Raw genomic sequence first — 9,105 nt, forward strand, 5'->3', positions numbered from 1 at the left:
ACCACTCAATGACAATGTGTGGAATAGTAAAAAGAACCACAACATTTAATCTATCATAGATTCATCTTAACTCTATTTACCAAGCACATGGAGGGATCAAATTTCTTGAGATGCAAACCTCTTTTATAATGAAACAAAATTTGATCCCTCTCGGCGCTTGGTAGATTCAAAATTAAAATGTATGTAGGCTGATTACAATTGAGATATTATTGTTAATTTTTCCCATAAAGAACTTTGAAGTTCATCTTGTTTTTATGAATATATGTGGTGATGTATCAAAGGGTTCTGGAGCACATGATGATTTACAAGCTTGTTTTATATCAATAAAAAAATCCTTCAAAGTTCTTGATAACTTATTCTCTTATTTTCTTTCATCTTGCAAAGTCATAATCAATTATGGATTAATCGTATTTAGACAAAATATTTGTTTTAAGTAGACCTCGTAGATAAAAATATTTTACATTTATATTTGTTCATTATGTGCTTAACAAGTAAATCTGATATATTAAAGCATGGTTGGAATTCCACTTGAGGGTTTTCTCTTTAGCACTCATCCATTGTATTAATCTAAAGATATAAGAATAATCTTCCATATACGAAGAAGAGCGCAACCTTTATAAAACTAAAGAGATTCTTTCATGTTTCTCACAAGATCCTCTCACAATGTTATTCATTTTTCTTTGGAAAAAAAAATGATCAACAAAAATAAATATCAATTTAATTTCATTATGAAAAGTAAAATGTTTTATTAACTTTTTAAACTTCGATGAGAGTTTCAAAGCAATACTCAAAAGATGTAATATTTGTATTATATTCTCCTCACATATGAATTCCAATCCAGGTTTATTTTAAGATTAATTATTTTGTTCACAAAATTATTATTTAGTGGTTAATTAAAACAATTTTTTAAAAATAATTGAATATTAAATTTTATTCTATATATTATATAGTTGATAAATTTTATATTGTAATATTATATTAACTATAATTAATTAAAAAAATTAATATGATTTTTTATTGGTCTAAAATAATATTGGAAAAATTGAATTTTATAGTTAAATATGTAAAATTTATAATATACTTCATATATATATACATGAACTTTATAGTGAAATTATGTAAAATTTATAATTTACTATATATATAAGTCAAATACTACTTAATATTTATATTAATATTACTATATTTCATTTTTTAAATTAGAATTTAACCACTATTATCATATCAAAATTCTAAATCAAATCATAATTGCATACTTCCACCTTTACTTTGTATCGAGAGACTCATTTGCATCGATTAAGTTTTTCATTTGTCTCTATGAATATCATATGCCAACTTTAAATGTAATAGCTTATCGACTTAAACATAGTGTCCTTTTCTCATTAAAAAAAATATTAGAGTGGAAAACACCAAATTCACTCTTAGACTTTAAGTAAGCTAAGTTGTTTCTCATAAGTCCAATTATATTGAGCTTAAATTTGCCATCAAACTCATTAAACATATAAAGTGACAAAGAGTGACAGGAGGACATAAGAGGCATTTTAAAATGATTCTAATTAAGCATTATGCCATGTGAAGGAACTCCCCACTTAAATTTGAATGTTGAAATAGGCTTAATTTACAATTTTTTACTAGGAAAGTTGAACATCATCAAGTGTCATGAGGGAGATCTAAGAGTTGTCACTATCAAAAGGAATATTTGAAATAGGCTTTAATTTACAATTTTTTTACTAGGAAAGTTGAACATCGAGTGTCATGAGGGAGATCTAAGAGTTGTCACTATCAAAAGGAATATCACGTGTGCACCCTTGAAAGTCACATGATACATGCATAAGAGGAAGGTGACATTATACAATTATGATTCGATTATTCTTATAAAAATCAAAGGATTCCTAGTTGACTTCTTTACACGTGTGCGTTCATAACCTTGTGCAACAGAAGATTTTTTTTTACTATAAACTAAAGTTAAAATGACAACCCACTTTATTCAATCAAAATAATGTATCTTTATTGTAACAAGATTTTCTCGAATTACACAATCTTATACCACTTGAAAAAATGAGTTATTTATTATCTCCACCGCAACGCACGGTATAACGTAATGCGTTGACTTTTGATTAATTTTTTTTTTTAATTAAACTTTTTTAAGGTTAATATTAATAATAAAAAAATCAATATATTTTTTAAATTATTTTAATTTCTTTTAAATATGATTGGTTAAAAATGTTTAAATTTTATTGTAAAATGATTTTTCTTATTTTTGTTTTAACTCATATGTACTATTCTACGGTCATATTACTTGTTTCAACTTATGTATATCATTGTAAAATCATATTTCTTTGTATTGGAAGAATGTGTTATATGTATGAGATCATGAGCGTAAAATTTATGAAATTTTTTTTTGTAAGCTAGTGCAGTACTCTATTTTCCATTACTAAAAACCAGAAGAAAATTACAAAATTGGACAGGTCTCCACCCGCCCTTAAGGGAAACCGGGCTTCGTTACCATCTGAAATGTTTCAAAGCCATCCAAAAACAGTATGTCTGCAACCTATCTATCCATGCTAAATATACATCTATCCTTACTAACATTGTAAAGTTTTCTTTCTGAGACAGGACCATCAAAATATATATAACAAAAAAAAAACAGTAAGACAGCTACATAGATAAAAACCTCGAAGCCGCAACCTGCAAACTTTTACTGCTTCGGTGCATCCTTTGGTTCTTTCTCAAGCTTGATTCCTAATCCCCCCGCTTGGAGCAGCTGCACGATATCATCCATTTTCTTGTCTTGCATCATTAGAGTCACTTGAATGTTTTTCAGCTCCTTTTTCATAGTTGGAATACCTTGAAGCAGTTCAGCCATCTCTAAAGCTACTTGTTCCATAGCCTTAGCTAATAAACGCTTCATACCCCAGTAGACATGTAAAGATTGTTTATATAATGTCATTCTACCTCGCGTATGTCGAGGGTCAGGGAGATATTGTTCCCAATCCTCCATCTCTGGCTCTGAGTACCCCTGCAAAGCTTCTTCCTCCATCTGCTCTATCATCCTTCTGATATTGGGATTGGTGTCCAAAACATATGCAGCCTCTGCTTCTTGCAAGCGCCTCCTCATATCCTTCTTCCCTCGCTTTCTTCCGCGTACCTCACTCGCTGCACCTTCCTCCATTTCCGAGCGCAGATTCGAATTTCTATCCCCTCGACTCCCTCGCCCAGCAGGTCTCCCTCACCCTCTCTGCTTCGCTCTGTCCCGCTCTCCGCTGCCCCGGCCTCGTCCCTCCACCTCTTCGTCATCATTCCTCTCAAAGTCTTCACTCTCCTCCTCACTGTCTCCCGCTTTACTCGTTTGGGTCTTCCCCATGTCCGCTTTGCCTTTCACTCCCCGTTGTAACTCCTCCTCTGCAAAGAACTTCCTAATATCAAATTCCTCTTCCGAATCATCCTGTATATCCAGATAAACCCTCTGCATGGCTTCTGCAACAGTGCTCTTGCCTTTTTCCATTGGGGTCGTTGTTTTACTCCGCATCAACCTGCCTACCCCCCGTTCATGGTGCTCCGCCATCTGACAGTCCTCCGGCTTCTGCAATTCCTCTCTGCGCTTCCTCACTCTCTTCAAATGCATATGGAGGTTTGGGCGATTACATGCATTACTTAAACAATCGTGAGGCTGCCACCTTGCCATCGTGAAACTTTGCTGCCTAGCACTATCATTAATGTCCATTTCAGTTACACCTCCATGATGGGAAGGTAGTAGGATGTCGCTGCCATAACCAGCACATCTCCTCGGTACCTTGGCCGACTTTCTTCTTGGTATGCTAAACCTTCCCATGGGTCGAATGCTGCCAACCTTCAGACCATTAATTCCATAATATCGATCTAGTGGATGGATTAATCTCACAATAAGTGCTATGTCCTTTCCCCACTTTATTATAATCCCAGGTCGTCCTCTGCTGAGCGGTCGCATCGTCATAATCTTGGTATGAGATCGTGTTTAAATCATTCCAGCAAGTTCCTCTGCTGAGCGGTCGCCTCGTCATGATCTTGGTGTAATATAGTGTTTAAATCATTCCAACTTGGATCGTCTTGCAATGACATCCAGCTACAATCGACAGTCCTATTCAGCCCTCCACAACCCCAATTAGCTAGTAGATCGGCCACCCGGTTGCCATTGCGTAGTACATGAGTTGTTGTTATGTATTCGATCCTACGCAACAGCTTCTCAATGTCCTGTAGGATCCCTGCTGTCCGCCAGCTCTTCGACACGTGTATCCAACTCTTCCCATCCCGTAACTTCTTCAGCATATCAACAGTAATTTCGGAATCACCCTCGATTTCTAAACTCATATAACCGTTTCTAACTGTGATCCTGAGCCCATGATATAAAATTTATGGAAATTACATGACTCTGATTCAATATAAAACAAAATGGATTTGTAGATAAACAATTGGTAAGCGACTTTCTTTCATTAATGAAAATGTACTTTGGCTATACTCTCTCATCTGAATGCCTCCCAAGGTGCTCAATAATTTATCAAAAGACATCCAAGTACAAAAAGTTGACGAAACATATTACCTATGATTTTGCAATATATTAAGTACCCACAACTACTATTTGACCATGTTGAGCCTACTCTACACTATATTTGATTCTATGTGGGTCAAAAGTTATTATCCCTTGGTACATTTGTACTATGAATGTAGATTTAGTAATGTTGTTGGTTGAAGATAGTCCAACTTAACTCATCACTAAATGGAAATTTGAACTCTTATAAAAATGTGATTTCCATCCACAATAAATCTAGAAATAGAACTTAATCTAATGCATGTATGTATTTTTGTATATACAAACTAAAAAATGTAACTACCTTATACTTTCTTTTTTTGAGCCATAAAATAGATTCCAAATACATCTCTCCATGAATTTTTATTTTTGAATATAAAAGAAACCATGTTTTAGGAGCATAACACTTATGAAGAAAGCTTATAACAACCACGCAATCCACCTTTGGTTATGTTTCTCACACTACAAGTAGAAGAAGTAGTGGGCATGTTTTTGCATATTTCGGTAGACAACTTGCCATCTTCTTTCACTCTCTGTCTATGTCCAACATGTAAAAGAAACATACATATGCTTCACTAGAGGCCCTTTTTTCAGAAGATGTAGTTATAGTAATACTGATAATTGCCATATATTTGACAACACTCCTAATATCCGAATAAAGAGTACTTTTTTTTTCAGAAAATGGAGTTATGGTAACACTAATGATTGTCATATATTTGATAACACTCCTAATGTCTGAATAACAACACATGATGATAAATAAAAATTAAACATGACTACTATAATATCATAAACAGAGAGCTTAACTTCAATAATTTTAATTTTATTTTTTAATTTATTAATATAAATTACATATTTTTTAAAATTAAAAAATTATATAATTTTTAAATTATAATTTGAAACCAATAATTTATTTATTATAAAATAACTTTTTAAATTTACAATTATCATTAAATTTACAATATTTTATTAAATTAATTTTAATTATCTCAATACCTTTTATAATATTAACATTCAATCACAACACCTTTTATAATATCAATGTTTTCAATTGTAGCCTTTAAAATTCTCAAAAATCCAATGTCTACACACTACCCTTTGCTAAACCTTAGATCACTCAAATCACCAATACTAGAGAGTTTGAAGAAATTTTGGTTAGGAAACCATTATTTTTTACTTATTATCTTCATTACTTTTGGTTATTTAAATTTCGTTTGTTTGGAGATATAATTTAAAGATAATTAATTTTTAAATTAAAAAATTAAGTTTCACACATAATTAAATATTATATTATTTAAAAATATTTTTTAATAAAAGTGTAAATTAAGTATATATTTAAATAAATTTTAAATATAATTAGAATAGTTATTTTGTAATTTTTTTTGTTTAGATGTAAAATTAATTTATATTTTTCAAAGTTTAATAATCAAATTAAATGGTAAAAATTTTAACTATATAATTTTATTAAAAACTGAAATTAAAATAACAATCCACTTTGATTCCATTAAAATAATAAAGTAAATATCTTTATTGTATTAATATTTTTCTCGAATTAGCACATGATGTGCATGGTGTAATGGTAGGGGCGGAGGCTGTCACTCCCCCCACCCAGGTTCGAGTCCTGCACGTGATTGATGTAATAAATGAGGAAAATGTAGAAGTCCAGCACTAGTTTACAAAAAAAAATATTTTCGCGAATTACACCTTAAGTAATTAAATGTATGTAAAAGAGTGTACAACTTAAAAAAAATGATATATTTTATGCGTTCACCATGTAACTAGGTATCACAAGAGATACAAATTTTGAACAAATTTAGCACATCACATGGTTGGTAAATTCTATGTAGGAATCATAAAATATTTACGCATCTCTATGTTTTAACATTTTTGATATACTTTTCACGTGTGTAAGGCCGCTTCATAGGGGTTGTATTGTATAAGAGGTCATGTGAAAGCATATTTAATTATTTTCTTTCAAGCATCGATTTTCTTTCCTATGTTATCTTGGTGAGTTGTATTAAATAACACAGACACTTAATGCCAGTTTTAAGGAATATTTTTTTAGATTTTAGTGCTTTTTTTTGGGAAGGGGAAGTTTGCTTTAAGGTTTTTTCTTTTATTTTTTAGGTTTTGGTTGGTTTCTTAGTCAATAATATGTTGATGTTTTTTTTTTTTTTTTTTGGGAATAGTGTGTCATGTAATATGTTGATGTTGAGAGTTTTTTTTGGAATAGTGTGTCATGTGTTTGAGGGGTCGAAATTTAGTGTGAACACTTTATCTATTTATAATATGAAAATTTTTAAATTTTGAATAAATAGAAAAATGAAATAATATTTAGGGGATGTGAAGAAATGAAATGACGAGATGTAAAAAATAATAATATTGAAGATTTAATAGAATTGAAATGTTAGAATTAAATTAGAGTGAATAAAAATGAATGAATGAATTAAGAAAATAAATGAGTTAAAAGATAAATAAATTAAATAAGTTTTAATAAAATTGAAATGTTAGAATTAAATTCAATGAATAAAAATGAATTAATTAATTAAGAAAATGATGATGATGATGGTGGTTAACGTCGGCTGAGACCAAACAATGGTCTATCTGACCTAAAGAAACAAATTATTTATTTAGATTTAAGATTTTATTCCTATGCTCAAAAAGCTTGGAGAGAAGCCTCCCTAGCTCACTATAATTTTGACATTGTAAAAGGCTAGGAAGGCCGGTATTGTAACAAAGATTGTGAAACTGAGATCTAATGTGGTTATAGGCAGGGCATTCTAAGAGGAAGTGGTTTTCATCCTCGATGTTCCTATTCTCACATATATGGCAGATCCTTTCCATCCATGGCGTTTTAGGAATTGCCCAACGACCTCTTTCACTATGGAGCTCATGAGAATTCATTCTAATCTTTGCTATATTAATTTTCTTCTTTGAGCTAGTTAAAATAGAGAGATACTTTTGATCTTCTAGGTTGGGGTTGATGACCTTCTTATAATAACTTAATTTTCTTTTAGCCGCTAAATCTTTCTCACACCACATTTTTTCTTTGAAATTAGAGGTAACAATATCTTTAATGTTATTTATGTTTTGCAATGCATCATTTTCGTTGATCTCCCAATAGTTTAACCAGGCCCTTGTGTCTTTATGCCACCCTCAATTGAGCCTTAGGTGGTTTTGGCTAGAATTTAAAGCTAGCTTAGGAAGTCTATGATCATCTATCTTACTGATTTTGTGCTTGTACAATAGAAACCTAAGCATAGCTAGGCTCTCAATAGGGGAAAGACCTGCTTCTATAAGGGTAATAGGATAGGGTGTATTACTTTTAGTTTTCAGGTTATAAGTTATAAAACGCTTCTGGATTTGCTCAATCTTTCTCCATGATTCTCTCGAGATGCTGCAACCCAAACCTCACAGCCATATAAGATAACAGGAGTGACTAAAGTTTCAAAGAGGAACTTCTTTTTATCCCACATTACGAGGTTTGCTATTTTACAATTATTTTCAAGACCAAAATAAGCTTTCCACCCCCCATTAATCCTTTTCTCAATGCTATGGTTCTAGTTGAGCTTGTGATGAATATCAATTCCTAGGTACTTGTAAGAATACACTTCCTCCAAGTTATTATTGTCATACATAAAATTAACGTAAGTGTCCTTCTTGGATTTGATAATCATAACTTTTGTTTTGTCAGTGTTAACAGTCATACCCATGGTAGAGCATAAATCCTTAAGAAGCTTGAGTTTCTTATTAAGATCAGATGGGCACCTTGCCAAAATAACAATATCGTCAGCATAAAGAAGAAGGATGACGACTATCCCACCTAAGATCGTGCCATCACATACTGCTTCCTCTAAATAGCCTTCGAGCTTATCGATGTAAATGCCAAATAGGGTAGGGGAGAGGGGGCAACCTTGTTTAACTCCAATGTTACACTTAATATCTTTCGACCACCCCTCATTGCTCTTTAGCTTGGCAATTACATTCTCGTATAACCTTATAGCGGCAACTCTCAACTCAAGAGGAACCTTTAGCTCTTCTAATCTATTCCAAAGGTTGTATCTAGGAATCGTATCGAAAGCCTTTCTAAAGTCCACAAAGCAACAAAATAAATTGGATTTATCATTACGAAATTGCTTTGCAATGATCCTAAGCGTAACAAGGTGGTCTATTGTTGAGTGATGCCTTCTGTCAACCTGCTTGGCCTTTAACCCGCTTACCTTCATTTTCAAGCCATATGCTTAACTTCTTTTCCAAAATACTACCATATAACTTGGCTAAGAGAGGGTTGATCATAATTGTTCGATAATTAGAGGGGTTATTTGTATCCCCACTTTTAAAAATGGGATAATGAGGCTCTCAGTCCAAGGTTTAGGGAACCCTTGCTTGACTACTTGATTGAAAAGCTTGTGGATGTGGGGTATGAGGACAGGACCTCCAATTTTTAAGATTTCTGCTTGGTAACCTTCAATGTCCTTAGCTTTCCCATTAGCGAGACAATTAACCCCAAACTTAATGTCTTCTAAAGAGAAAAATTCTTT

The sequence above is a fragment of the Pinus tabuliformis genome, chromosome 7 (genome assembly GCF_031772625.1).
Source record: "Pinus tabuliformis cultivar Carrire ecotype Pingquan chromosome 7, CPIR1, whole genome shotgun sequence".
Classification (NCBI taxonomy): Eukaryota; Viridiplantae; Streptophyta; class Pinopsida; order Pinales; family Pinaceae; genus Pinus; species Pinus tabuliformis.